Source organism: Ahaetulla prasina, chromosome 9, assembly GCF_028640845.1.
Source record: "Ahaetulla prasina isolate Xishuangbanna chromosome 9, ASM2864084v1, whole genome shotgun sequence".
Classification (NCBI taxonomy): Eukaryota; Metazoa; Chordata; class Lepidosauria; order Squamata; family Colubridae; genus Ahaetulla; species Ahaetulla prasina.
The window spans coordinates 10,129,551-10,144,842 of NC_080547.1; positions in this window are offsets into that span (position 1 = coordinate 10,129,551).

Here is a 15,292-nt window from a genome sequence, read left to right on the forward strand (position 1 = left end):
TCCCATCGCCTCCAGCCAGCAAGGGGAGAAGTTGTGCATGATGGGAATGGCCTGACCCCTGGCCCATTTCCTCTGGGAAATTCTCATTGGCAGGAACTAGTTTCACTCATTCACAGTCGCTGTCCTTTAGTGATGAATGGATTAAGGTTAAGGGTAATTCTCGTAGCTCTTTCAGAATATTGTTCAAAGCCCAGGGAGATGCTTCAAATCAAAATATTCAAATGCAAATGTTCTTTTTCCCCAGTCAAAAGTTAATATGGAGACAGGACCAAATTGCCAAGCAAAACCATGCCTGTGCCAATAGTTTGTACTCATGATGATTATGTTGGTGCCCCAAAGGTGTCTCAATGCCACTCTTGGGATCAATGGTTGAACAGATCTATGGCAATCATGTTCTGTTCACTGGTTCTGTTGAAACATCTCAATGGGACAGGAATGGACTTGCGGGCTGATTCTGCCTGGCTGTTCTTACTCAAATCTCTTCCTACATTGGCCTTGTAATGTATTTAATGACCTTGTGGGGGAGGGGCACCAATTCCATGGCTGTTGAGGCCTGACATGTACAGCTGGTGTCGCTCTTATGGCACAGAACCTGCCCAGCTACTCCGAGGTGGCAACCAGGAATGAAAGAAGCTGTCAGGGTTCCGATGGATGCCTTAATTAATTCATGAGCCTTGAGCCAAGTTTCAAAAGAAATCTAGTTATTTATTCAGAGCAACATGTTGGCACAAACCCAAGTGGAGTCAGCTCTGCCCCACGTAATTTATGTCCTAACTATGGCCCTGTTTCCCCCCTCCTCCCAGGATGTGTCATTAATCACATTTTCCATCAGAGCATTTTTGCGGGCTGTAGAGAACACGCCTCTCTGGCTGGGTCTGGTAACCTAGGCTGCAGCTTGAGAAAAGTATGTGTGGACTGTGCTTCGGGTTGCTGCCATGTTGCTACCTCAGTTTCCTCCTTTCCTGCCTATGGTAACTTGAGAGCAGGCCAGGAATGCTTTACAGAAGTTGACAGGAGCCATCTCTAGCCACCCACCTTCTTTCCTTGGGAGACCCCACATTGTTCAGTGGGATTAAAACCCTTCAGGTTGCACAGAAACTTGTTCTACTTGAAGACAACAAAGCTTCCAATGCTGGATATAAGAGCTTTTTTTTTTTTTTAAGAAAACCCAAATACTTCTGAAAATAAATGCGGCTAATATCAAACCAACGGCTTTCTCCCTCTCTTCCAAAGCAAACCTCTAACAGTTCAATGCAAATTGATTTTAAACAAATGAGGCCACCGAGGTGGGGAGTGAGAAAGTGCTAGCTGAGCCTCTCCCTCGGCTTGTTCATCTTTCTTCCAGCGCAGAAGAAACAGCGAGCAGCAGGCTGCAAAATACACAGCGGGCAGCTATTGATACGAACTACCTTGCTTTGCAAATAATGCAAATGACTTTCAAACACCGATCTTGCAGAGGCTCCTTTAAGTTGGCCAAGGACTGGGGGTATCTAACTCTGAAGTAGAAGAAAAAGATACCAGCCTATCTGGTATCAGCAGGAATTTGCTCGTAGCTTTTGAAGCAAAACCAGTCCTGCTTGGCCGCTGATAAAATTCAAACTCGCATCCGTATTAAATTTTCACTTGCAAAATGATTCCATCGATCTGAGCAGATAATAACCTCTTAACAACAAGCCGGGCCTGACGCTGAATGTTGATCTGCCTTTCTTGTTCACTCGGATGGCTTGGAAACTCTGCCAACTCCAGACAGGGCGATCGATGGTGGCCATCTTTGGCTGTTTCCTCTTCCTCAGTTTTGCATTTGTCGGAGGCGAGGAATGGCTGAGGGAGGGCGAGTCTCTGACAGAATCATTCTCCCAGCTATTAAATGAGCATTTTCAAGATTTTGTGATGGTGGAAACACGTCAATAAGGAAGATTTGATGTCAGGGAGGAAGGAACTGGGTTGTCAGAAATGTTAGAAAGGAGGAAAAGGAGGACTGGAAATTTAAAACTTTCACCAAAGAGGACCTGAGTTTGCCAGTTAGCCAAGATGGCTTCTATTCAGTCTTCTAAGGGCTTGGCATTGTCTCCCCCCGAAAATGACAAGGAAATTCTCCAGTGCTGTCTCTGGTCTCCCTCCGTGAAGAAACGTCTTTTCTTTCCTCCAGCAGCTTTTTTTGGAAAAGCTGCTTTTCCAAAAGGCAACCGGACTTTCTTGGCGTTTGTCTTTGAAAACGTTTCACTTCTCATCTGCGAAGAACTGGAGAAGCTTCTTCAATGAGAAGCGAAACATTTTCAAGGGGGGAAAAAAAAACACCAAAGCCCCAAGAAAGTCCAGTTGCCTTTTGGAAAAACAGCTTTGGGATGACTTCAATGGAAAAGGCTTCATTCCCCTTTCGTTCCTCTGTGCCCCGAAGCATGAATCCAGCTGCCCCGTCCCTGCCTTGCTTGCAAGAAGCCTCAATTCACCAGAACGATTTTCTTCCTTCTCTTTGCCCTCTTCCCAGCTCAGTAGGTAGCATCCCTGGGAGGAGCCTCTCCTTCAGCTGGGCTCTCATCGAGTCCTTTCTGCCTTTCATTACCAGTTATTCTTCTCATTAATGCCGTTAATTGGACCCCTTCTCCCCCTCACCACACCCCTAGGCAGCCACGTCCAACAGGGTCACGGGAGGAAGTCCTGGGGAGTGAAGCAGGCAAGGGACGGGGGTCCCCTGCATTGGGGACGGGGGTCCTCCTTTTATAGGTACCTGGCTCTTTAACGCTGATCTCTGAGTGAAATAAAAGATTTGATGGATGGATACATCTTTTTCATATACCCACAAATGCCTTCTTATACATGCACACATGAAAACATATCTTTATACATAGTCATACAGTGTGTGTGGGTGTCCACACACACACACACACACACACACACACCCTTATTTTTACAAACTCTTTTAGTTTGTACTTTCCAGAATCTTGATCCTTAATCCAGGAAGGGAAGGAGGGAGGGAGAGAAAGAGGGAGGGAAGGAGGAAGGAAGGAAGGAAGGAAGGAAGGAAGGAAGGAAGGAAGGAAGGAAGGAAGGAAAGAAGGAGAGGGAAGGAAGGGAAGGAATGAAGGAATGAAGGGAGGGAGGGAGGAAGGAAGGTAGGATGAAGGAAGGAAAGAAGGGAGGGAGGAAGGGAGGGAGAGAGGGAAGGGAAGGAAGGGAGGGAGGGAGGAGAGGGAGGGAAGAGAAGGGAAGGTGGGCGGGCAGGAAGGAAGGAAGGAAGGAAAAGTAACAATTCCTCTATCCTTCTGTATGCTCAGATTTAAAACCTGGTCTGGAAATGTTGAGTATTCAATTTCAGACCATTACAAATGCCTGAAGAGTCACCATTATCTCATAAATTGGAGAAAATGAGCTGCTGTTGGCAGCTTTCGACAAGATTTTCACAAGGCTGCGTTTGCAGAATGTGGAACGCTCTTCCAGGTGCTTATTCAGAATAAAGCTTATTTGGTGGCCGTTGGCGGCACTAAATTTCTGAAGCCATCTGCAAAGTTGATTTTTATACATACTATATATATGCATATATAAAAGAGGCGATCTCTAACAAAAAGGGGATTTCAGTTCACCAAACAACTTCTGCAAGACTTGTAACATAACATAACATAACATAACATCAGAGTTGGAAGGGACCTTGGAGGCCTTCTAGTCCAACCCCCTGCCCAGGCAGGAAACCCTACACCATCTCAGTCAGATGGTTATCCAACATTTTCTTAAAAATTTCCAGTGTTGGAGCATTCACAACTTCTGAAGGCAAGTCGCTCCACTTATTAATTGTTCTAACTGTCAGGAAATTTCTCCTCAGTTCTAAGTTGCTTCTTTCCTTGATCAGTTTCCACCCATTGCTTCTTGTTCTACCCTCAGGTGCTCTGGAGAACAGCCCAACTCCCACTTCTCTGTGGCAGCCCCTGAGATATTGGAACACTGCTATCATGTCTCCCCTAGTCCTTCTTTTTGTTAAACTAGACATACCCAGTTCCTGCAACCGTTCTTCATATGTTTTATCCTCCAGTCCCCTAATCATCTTTGTTGCTCTTCTCTGCACTCTTTCTAGAGTCTCAACATCTTTTTTACATCGTGGCGACCAAAACTGGATGCAATATTCCAAGTGTGGCCTTACCAAGGCATTATAAAGTGGTACTAGCACTTCACGTGATCTTGATTCTATCCCTCTGTTTATGCAGCCCAGAACTGTGTTGGCTTTTTTAACAGCTGCTGCACACTGCTGGCTCATATCTAGATGGTTATCCACTAGGACTCCAAGATCCCTCTCACAGGTACTACTAAGACCTAATTGCAAATGCATGAGCCCCAAATCTCATGTTTTCCAGTATTCATTTCTCCACACGAACCGGCTGAATACCTTTAAAATAAAAGCTGCTGCCCACTCCCATGGAGCTGAGAGGAATAAATTCCAGCCCCAGGACTCCAAAACTATATAATAAATATTGGATTTGCCTCATCCTCTTTTAGCATAATCCAAACTGGAGGTGGAGGTGTCCACCGGAGCTGTTCACAGGATGTTAAGCGTTTGACATCATGTGTCTGCGGAAAGATTTCGCAACATTAGTGTGGGATTAATTATCCTCATCCCAGGATTAGCCTCTTCTAAAGCAGCCAGCTCTCCGTTTTTCCTCCATCCCTCCTCATCCCCCAACCACTGACCTTCCCGGGTAGCCTCAATGCCTGATTATTCCTTTCTTGGATTCTTCAAATCTTCAGTTAACGATTGCTTTACCGGGGACAGTTCCCCAAATTGCTTAAGGACAGTGAGTGGTCCCCAACTTTTCTGGCATCAGGGACCAGTTTCATGGCAGATAATTTTTCCATGGATTGGAGGGAGGATGGTCTTGTGTGCAACCACATCCCGCATATGTGCCGATGAAGCTTTGCTCCCTCCCCTGCTCCTTGTAGGGTCTGATTCCTAACAGGCCATGGACCGGTACTGATCCATGGCCCGGGGTTGGGAACCCCAGCAGAAGGAAGCTTCAAAATCTAGGAGACAGGATGGAAAAATATATCTTGCTCAGTCCTTACAGTTTTCCTTTTAAAATAATAATGATAACAATGATGATGATGATGATAATGATAATAATAATAATAATAATAGGTTAATACCTAGAATGCTGGCAGCAACCTATATCAACCATCAATGCCCATCAGTGATATTTGCGATACATTTTTAAATGTTCAGTTGACTGTTTCATGTTTAATGAATAAAAGAAATAATAATAATAAATAATAATGATGATGATACGCTATCTTAACAGTTCTTTGGTCCTTGTTTAGGACTTGAACTGTTAAGTTTTTACCAGTCCCCGACTGTGAATTGAATTGAAGATCAATCAACAACAACAACAACAACAATAATAATAATATCGCGACCTGGCCATCGAAACTACACGGCTATGGATGAAACATGCAACAGTGATACCCATTGTTATCGGGGCACTCGGTACCATGTCCAAGAATTTTACAAAATACATCAAGAAATTGCAACTTCCTGCAATAACACCAGCGGAACTGCAAAAAACTGCACTACTCGGAACATCGTATATTTTAAGAAGATACTTGGTCGATACCTAGGACGCTGGCAGCAACCCGTATCAACCATTAGCACCAGTCAGTGGTATTGTGATGCATTTTTGAATGTTCAGTTGACTGACTTTCATGTTTAATGAATAAAGCAAATAACAATAATAATAATTGAAGATTTAATAACAACAACAATAATGGTTGGCAGCAACCCATATCAACCATTAGCACCAGTAAATGGTTTTTACGATACATTTGTAAATGTTCAGCTGACTGAGTTTCATGTTTAATGAATAAAATAATAATAATAATAATAATAATAATAATAATAATAACAACAACAACAACAACAACAACAACAATAATAATAATAATAACAATAATAATAATAATAATAATAATGAGATAACGGATGATTTGTGTCCTGCACTCCCAAACAAGATGCCCCTTGAAGTAGAACCATCTCTTTGGAAGGAGAGGACAGAAAAAGGAGGTCATCTGAGAAGAAGCCCAATGAATTATTTCCATCCAGTTTCAGCGGGGGAAGGACAGCTTTTTTGGAACTGTTATCAGTTTGAAGTTGAGATATGGGTTCACAGCTTAGCAAGTGAAAATAATGCTTCATTTTCTTACATTTTCAGGGACAGAGGGGAGAAGGGAGCCTTCTAAATTTACTGTTTATTGCTGATGCTTTCACAGATCCTTCCTCCAAGGAGGGAGAAGGTCAGGTCCAGTAAATCCGTTCTCCATTAGCAGGTATAAAATCTACATGATGTGATTCATAGCAGGACAACAATGAGAGACTTTGATTAAATATCGTCCTGGTATTTTCTCTGCTGCTTGGCTGCAGCTCGCTTTTCACTCCTTTCCCCATTATATATCCAGGGAAGAAAATTTGGGTTATGTTAACTTTTCAAGGGAGAGAGAGAAAGCTGTCAAAACAGTTTCTTGCTGCTTCTGTTTTAGGTGAGAACCTGCCTGTGATGCTGGCGAGGAGTTATTCACTGGAGTTAATGAAATGCTTGGGTTTGAGTCATTTAAAGTGTGAAAAAGAATGCTTCAAGGTAACAGGGAACATAATTACCAAGCAGTCTCTTGCTTTTTCTTATTTATGGTGGCTCTGGGTTCTGGCATTCAGTGGCTTCAACATCTGGCATTGTTTAGAGCAACGTTTTCAACCTTGGCCCCTTGAAGACGTCTGAACTTCAACTCCCAGAATTCCCCAACCAGTACAGCAGTGGAAACTTTAGAGAAATCAGATTAGGAGAATCGTGGCCCCAGTAGGACTAGGGCAAATATTTTGGGATAGGTGCCCAGCAATGACCTGCCTCCCAAATTTTCATGCAAGGAGACTATCCATTAGTTCCATGTTCCTCAATGCATCTTCAGGTTGGTCAAGGTTGAGAAACAATGCATTTGTTTATTATACAATCCCGTTTTTACCACTATTGTGTCCTCAGATTCTTAATTATCCAATCGGGATTTTAAAAATTGATTGGTCCAACTTTACCTTTTACTGTATCTCAACTTTATTCATTTGCACTAGCATTCCCAGACACCTTGACTGGGCATTGGTTAGGCCAACTAAGAAAACTGCAGAATGACAGAGTTGGGAGGGACCTTGGAGATCATCTAGTCCAACTCCTTGCTCAACTGGGAAACCCTAATACCATTTCTGACAAGTGATTGTCCAGTCTCTTCTTAAAACCCTCTAGTATTGGAGCACCCACAATGTCTGGAGGCAAGTCGTTCCATTGGTTGATTATTCCCGCTATGAGGAAATTTCTCCTTTGTTCTAGTTTGCTTCTCTCCTTGATTAGTTTTGTTGAAATTAATTGTTGGAATGCATTTCTATGCAACAATTACAATAGTATTCAGCCAGTAGACAGCAGTGTTTACAAGTTCGGACCCATGGTATATACTCTGTGTTCTTTTGTTATAAGTAGAGTTTCCTGTTACAATTTTAAAGTTGAGCAGTAAAGCACATGGTGTTTGTGCTCTTTGTTTGCCCTGCAGTGCTATATATAAACAGAATTTCTAACATATTTCCACCCATTGCTTCATGTCCTGCCTTCAGGAGCTTTGACCCACTCTTCTTTGTGGCCACCCCTTAGATGTTGGAACACTGCTATCACGTTCGTACCTGTGGAGAAAAGTACCTGTGATGTACTTCCTAATCTGGCTCTCTGTCTTGGGAAAAATCCTACCGTGTTTCCCTGAAAATAAGACCCTGTCTTATATTTTTTTGAACCCTGAAATAAGCCCTTGGCCTTATTTTCGAGGTCTTATTATTTTGGGGTGCATGGAGCAAGACGGGGCTCTTCTTGCTATCTTACCTGATTTCCAGCTCTGTCTCCTTAACCAGAGGAAATGGTGGGGACCAGATGCGCATACATTGGGCTTATTATCCGGGGAGGTCTTATTTTAGGGGAAACAGGGTATTTATTAAGTTATTAAATTTATATGCCACCCACCTCATGGTTCCAGGTGACTCTGAGCTACTCGAGACCCTGGGGATTTGAAGTTCAGCTTGCCTGATGGGCATCAGGTTGAGTAATGCCCTGTGATATTCCTTGCCTCCCCTTTCCTAAAGGGAAAAAATCCCTCCGATATAAGACAAGGCATCGGATGAAATAACATTCTGTTCGCTCGGTAGCTTTAGCTGTATTTCCCAGTTAACTTGTTTGAGTTTCGTCCTGGCAGATGGTGAGATCTCCTTTGGGATGTGTGAGAAATGGAATTATTCCTGTAAAGAATATAGCTCACTATTTCTTTGGAAACTCCACATTTCACTTTTTTTAAAAAGTCCCTCCACATAAAAGAGGTTGGAAATATGAAGAAGGAAAGAAAGAAGGCAACATGTCGCCAAGAGGGTATTCTTCTCCCTGAAAGCACTCCTTTATTTATTTTTTCTCTTCTGCATCTTCCTTTTATAAGGCTGAATATAGCAGTGATGGAAGCCAGTACACTTTTTTTTTATTCTTATAAAGGAGAATCTTTGTAGTTCAGGGTTGAAATGAGGGCTCCTTGGTGTTCTCTGAGCTTGGTTGTTTCCTTGCAGATGTTTCCTAACCCAATTTGGGAGTACCAGTGTTAGAAAGGAGTGGGCTTTGCTCTCTGTACCATCCAGTCATAGTACTGATGATGTTACCTAGTAGGGTCATGAAACGTCTACAAGAAAACAAAGTCAGAGAGCACTGAGGCTTTTTTTATTTTATTTTATTTTATTATTTTTATTTATTTAATTTTGTCAAAACAATATATACAAGCATAACACTAAAAGATTACATAATGTATAAACAAATATATGAGGAGAAACAAGGAAGTATAAGCATATATATATATATATAGGGGAAGAAACAATAGGACAGGAACGGTAGGCACGTTTGTGCTCTTATGCACGCCCCTTACGGTCCTCTTAGGAATGGGGTGAGGTCAACAGTGGATAGATTTTGTTTAAAGCTTTTGGGGTTATGAGAAGAGACCACAAAGTCAGGTAATGCATTCCAAGCACAGATAATTCTGTTACAGAAATCATATTTTCTGCAATCCAAACTGGAGCGGTTGACATTAAGTTTAAATCTATTGGTAGCTCTCGTGTTATTGTAGTTGAAACTGAAGTAGTCGTTGGCAGGAAGGACGTTACAACGGATGATTCTATGAGCTAAAACTAGGTGGAGGGTCCCTGCTTTGTATTGGGAATTGCTGGGGATGAAGGAGTTTAGGAGCAGCAGAACTTCCTCAGATGAGACAGCCCCATATTGTAGGACCTCCCAAGGCTTCAGGACATTCAGAACACACAATTCCCTTTGCTCTCACACAAAATTGTGGTATGGATTTTGTTCCCCCTCCCCCTCAACACTCTTAATCTGTACCCTTGTCTCTGGGATTGCCCAATTGAAAGATTTATGGAGTGTCTTCATTATCCAGGATATTATAATGTTTTTTTCTGCATGTAGTAGAAAGACCCACTCGCCCATAGTTAATTTTTATTTTTTATTTATTTATTTGTTAAGTATGTATTAAATAATATATATAACTATAAGCATGAATTGAAATGAATATTATTAAAAGGAACATTAGGACAGGGACAGTAGGCCCAGGGGTGCTCTTATTTACTCCCCTTACAGACGTCTTAGGAATGGGGTGAGGTCAACAGTATTTATTTATTTATTTATTTATTTATTTATTTTGTCAGAACAATATATATAAGTACCATACAAAAAGATTATAGACAGTCTTAGGTTAAAGTTTTGGGGGTTTGGGGATGAAACCACAGAGTCTGGTAGTGCGTTCCAGGCATTGACCACTCTGTTGCTGAAGTCGCATTTTCTGCAATCGAGATTGGTGCAGTTTCCTTAAGTTTGTATCTATTGTGTGCTCATGTAATGTGATGGTTGAAGCTGAAGTAGTCATTGACAGGTAGGACATTGTAGCAGATGATTTTATGAGCTATGCTTAGGTCATACTGAAGGTGGCATAGTTCTACATTTTCTAAACCCAGAATTTCAAGTCTGGTGGCATTGTTGCAAGTGGAGGAATGGAGGACTCTTCTTGTGAAATATCTCTGAACATGCTTAATTGTATTAATGTCTGATATGCAGTGCGGGTTCCAGACAGATGAGCTGTATTCGAGAATTGGTCTAGCAAATGTTTTGTATGCTCTGGTTAGCAGTGTAATATTACCAGAGAAGAAGTTATGCAAGATTAGGCTTACAACCTTTAATGCCTTTTTGGCGATGTTGTTACAGTGGGCTTTGGCACTTAGATCATTTGATATGAGGACTCCAAGGTCCTTGACAGAGTGAGGGTCATCTACAAGGTCATGTCCACTCAGTTTGTATTTTGTGTTCTGATTCTTTTTGCCAATGTGTAAGATATGGAGTTGCCAATTTTTTGACCATTCCGATACAAAGTCAAGGTCTTTTCGAAGAGTAGCAGCATTGTTGGTGGTGTTAAATAGTTTTACAACATTGGCGATGGTTGAACGTTATCTGTGAACCAAGCTAGTTATGCGATCCTTGGGTAACAAATACATCCATTCAAAAGGTGGTTAATTTGGAAACACAACTGGGATCAGAAGTCTTCGCGAGCGCCAAAGATCCATTTTGCTTGCTTCTCATCTTGTTTAAAAGGGACACAAACACATCAAACGTTTGGGTGCCAAATTTCAGAATTAATATCTGGGGGCTGGAGAGAGGTACAGTATATGGAGGTCATAAAAGACCTCCGCAAGAGTGCAATCAATGTGATGCCTGGTTTCTTTTTTTAATGGGCATGGATGGTGGCCTTCAGTTTGAATTTTTTGCAACACCTGCCAACACCCTGCAGAGTGGGAACACCCGGAGGAGAACAGTTTTTGTCCCACGTTCTGAAAAACCTGCGAGTATTTGTTGGCTTCATTACCGTATTTTAATTCTCTCACAGTATGCAATTTGACACCAGACAAATTCTTTTCCTACTGGAAATGCAATTGAAACGGCTCTTTGTTTCTGTGCTTATTCCGACTCTTGAAACTCCTGACCCTTGCAGTGCCAGACAGATGAGAAACGTCTAGTGGAAAAACTCTGTGAATTAAATCCGAAAGAGATCTGAGATTTAGCTTGCTAAAAAAAAACAAAACCACCCCACACTCTACAGTTTCTGTTTCTCTCTTGTCCAACAAATCCTCCCACAGCATCAGTGCTCTGTGTTATTAGCATGGGCCAATTAATCCTGCTGTATCCATAAACTAATCAGCAGCGGTTAGAAGCCTGTTATTAAAATGCGCATTCCCACCTAAGCTACTCCAGAATAACAGCCCCAGCACAATAAGGCCTCCTGTATGCAAATGTAATCAAGAGACTGTAAGTAGTGACATCGTTTGTTCGCCTAATTGCAAAACAAGGATTTGGGGGCTGAGACAATGTAAAGCTTAGTGTGGCAGGTGACATTTATTTTACATCTCACCGTCCCTCTTCCTTCCTTGCTGGCGCTTTATTGAATTATGGGCAGGGGAGGGGTTTATTTTTTTTGGGGGGGGGGAGGTGGGAGGCAGAACAACCTGCAAAGTTTAGGGAGATTCAGCCCCTAAAGGACATAGAACCGTGATGGCAAACGTATGGCACGCGTAGCCATATCGGTGGGCACGTGAGCTCAGTTCTGGCGGGCATGCACGTGCCGGCCAGCTGATTTTCGGGTCTTCTGGGCCCACCAGAAGTAGGGAAACAGGCTGTTTCCTGCCTCCGGAGGGCCTCGGGTGGTGGGGTAGGGTGGGGAAGGCCCGTTTTTTGCTCTCCCCAGCCTCCAGAGCCTTTCTAGGAGTCTAGGGAGGGCAAAAATGGGCCTTCCGGTCCCATCAGAAGTTGGCCAACAGGCCGTTTTTCCCCTCCCTGGGCTCCTAGAGAGGCTCTGGAGCGTGGGTAGAACAAAAAGTGGCCCTACCATGCCGTCGCGTGCCAGGAGGGTGTGGGGTGTGGGGGTCGTGTGCACATGCGTGGGGGCAGGGCGCATAGAATTATGGGTGTGGGCACGCTTGCGTGTGATACCCCCCCCCCCGCTCCTGGCAGGTGATGGCAAAAAGGTTAGCCATCACTGACATACAAGATGAAAGTTATTAGTTTCCCCATGTTTTTGATGAGGAAGCAGGCATGAATTGTGGTATGCTCCCTAAAAGAGGATGAACATTGTTTTGAGATGAGAAAATGCGCTGCCCCCTAGCTAGACCACAACATCAACCCCAGCACACCTGTCACCTGGTATCTTGATGATCCATGGAACATTTGTCCCGGATCCAGATTCCATCCTTCCCAAATGACATTCCGAGCAGGCACTGGGATGGGGAAGCTTCCCTTCTCCAGGCTGTATAGTACTTGTGCAAAAATCAAAAAACCACCCTGCATTGGGATTCCAGCGTCGTATCTTGCAAGTGTTAGATTTATTTACTGAGACGTTGACAAGGCAAGACGGGAGGTGGGGGGGGGGGAAATGAGATCGCAATATTACTTGTGAGCAGAAGGCTGGCTATCATTCTCCAGCTATTGATCCCATCAGGCTTTAAGATTCTGAAGCACAAGTTTGCGAAAGAGTCTTTCTGAAATATCACGGAGCATCTTTGAAATGGGCACATCCTGGATGGAAGGAGGGAGGGAGCACCAGGCCAGGTAGTAAATTGAGGAGGAGAGAGGAAATGGCTTTGCAAAACAGTGTCAACAGATTCAGGCACTTCTGAATCTAAGCATTGCCAGCAATCAATGCCCAGGTGAGCAGAGAGTAACAGCAAGATTAATATTAGACCCACGGTCTGGCAGTAAACAACATCCCAGTCAATGAACAACCACCCCAGGCAAACAAGGTAACAGTAAACAACAGCCTAATAGATAAACATAGAGCAAACCCTACTCCCTGCTAACACTGATGATGTTACCTAATTGGGTCATGAAACGTTCTGCAAGAAAACAGCCAAGCTTGGAGACCATCGAGGACCTTGCAGTTCTCCTCGTCCCCCTCCTCCTCCTCCTCCTCCTCTTCACAAACCCCAACCCTTCTAGCATTGATGATGTTACCTAGTTAGGTTATGAAATGTCTACAAGAAAACCACACCACTGAGGACCCCACATTGAACAATTTGTCTAGGAGCAGGGAAAAGAACTCTTAATGTCGAGCTGAGTACCTAACAGGTTGGCAGGCTTGTACCTGCAGCTGGAATAGGCTTGTGGACTAACCTCAACCAACACTGAATAGAATAGAATAGAATAGAATAGAATAGAATAGAATAGAATAGAATAGAATAGAATTTTTATTGGCCAAGTGTGATTGGACACACAAGGAATTTGTCTTGGTGCATATGCTCTCGGTGTACATAAAAGAAAAGATACCTTCATCAAGAATTCTAAGGTACAGCACTTAATGATAGTCAGAGGGTATAAATAAGCAATCAGGAAACAATCAATATCAATATAAATCGCAAGGATACAAGCAACAAAGTTACAGTCATACAGTCATAAGTGGAAGGAGATGGGTGATGGGAACGATGAGAAGATTAATAGTAGCGCAAACTTAGTGAATAGTTTGACAGTGTTGAGGGAATTATTTGTTTAGCCGAGTGATGGCGTTCGGAAAGAAACTGTTCTTGTGTCTAGTTGTTCTGGTGTGCAGTGCTCTGTAGCATCGTTTTGAGGGTAGTCGTTTTGCAAGATGATAGCTGGTTGAGCTTGAGTCAAACAACCTGAAGGGAAGAGACAGGAATGTCTATTCTTTGAAGACCCCAAAAGAGGACAAATGGAAAATGTTATGCACATAATAGAAGAGGTTTGGGAATCAGTAGCTGGTAGCTCATTTTGAAGTTTAGGGCTCAGATGTCTTAGTAAGAGATTTTCTATTGAATTTCAGTCTGTTTGTTCCTCTGTACCTCACATTCAGAAAAGATCTCCAGCTCAGATCTTCCTCAGATCTTTTCAGGCTCTCGCATTTGCAGGTAACCTTTCCAATAATCTCTGCCTTCGCTTTTCTCTCGCTGGGCGCCTCAGAGCTAATCAGGAAGTGAACCGTTGCGATTTCTGATCTAGGCCGGAAGGTGGGACTTTGACTGAGTGTATTTCCTTCCATCTAACCTCATCACAAACATGGATGCCTTCCGATCTCTTGCGTCTGTTCCTCTTGTTGCTGGCTTTGCCTCTTCTCTGCTCTTCCTGCCAGCTGTTCACCTGGGCTTTCCCAGATGTTCAGGAAGCCTGCAGGTTTTTCATTTATGAAAAGCACCAGTAAAGCCACCATCGAGGAAAGGCAGAAGTGAGCAAGTGAAGTAGAGAACTGATCCCCAAAGATCTAATCCTCTGAGCTGAGTTGGTTTCTGGTCAATTGTTGCTTCCAGTTGTTTCTGGCACGACAAATCCGAGAAACCTGAAGCCAGCCTGGGAGAGAGAAGCAGGGCTTTTCATTTTGCTACATGGGATGTGTTTTCAGCGTGGAATTTCGTTTCCTCTTGTTATTTCCAATGTACAGTTACTGTGAGATGTCTTGAGCAAAATTGAGTAATGGAGCGGTGATACAGGAAATAAAACAGAGAAATGATGGGAAGAGCTGAAAACAGATCAAAACAAATGAATGTACAGAAATGAGTTTTCTGCAAAGCTCCTCTTTCTTGATCATCCAGAAGCGGCTTGAAAATAAACACAGAATCCTCTTCAATCCTCTGTGTCTAATTATATCTATCTATCTATCTCAAATATATATTTGCTGATAAAGGAATAAAGGGAGACTAGTATAGATCTATTTCGAGCTATTAGCTCTCATCAGCCAGCCATACCCTTACTCAACCGCTCCAATCTTGATTGCAGAAAATATGACTTCAGTAACAGAGTTGTTAATACTTGGAATACACTAACTGACTCTGTGGTCTCTTCCCAAAATTCCCAAAGCTTCAACCAAAAACTGTCTACTATTGACCTCACCCCATTTCTAAGAGGTCTGTAAGGGGCGTGCATAAGAGCACCAGCGTGCCTACCGTTCCTGTCCTATTGTTTCCTTTCGTTATATCCAATTAATATAGTTATTACATACTCATGCTTATATATATGCTTATATATTGTATAGTTATTTCATGCTTATGCTCATATAACTCACAGAATCATCTATTGTAATGTCCTTCCTGTTAAAGACTACTTCAGCTTTAATTGCAATAATACTAGAGCAACTAATAGATTTAAACTTAATGTCAATCGCTTTAATCTAGATTGCAGAAAATATGACTTCTGTAACAGAATCA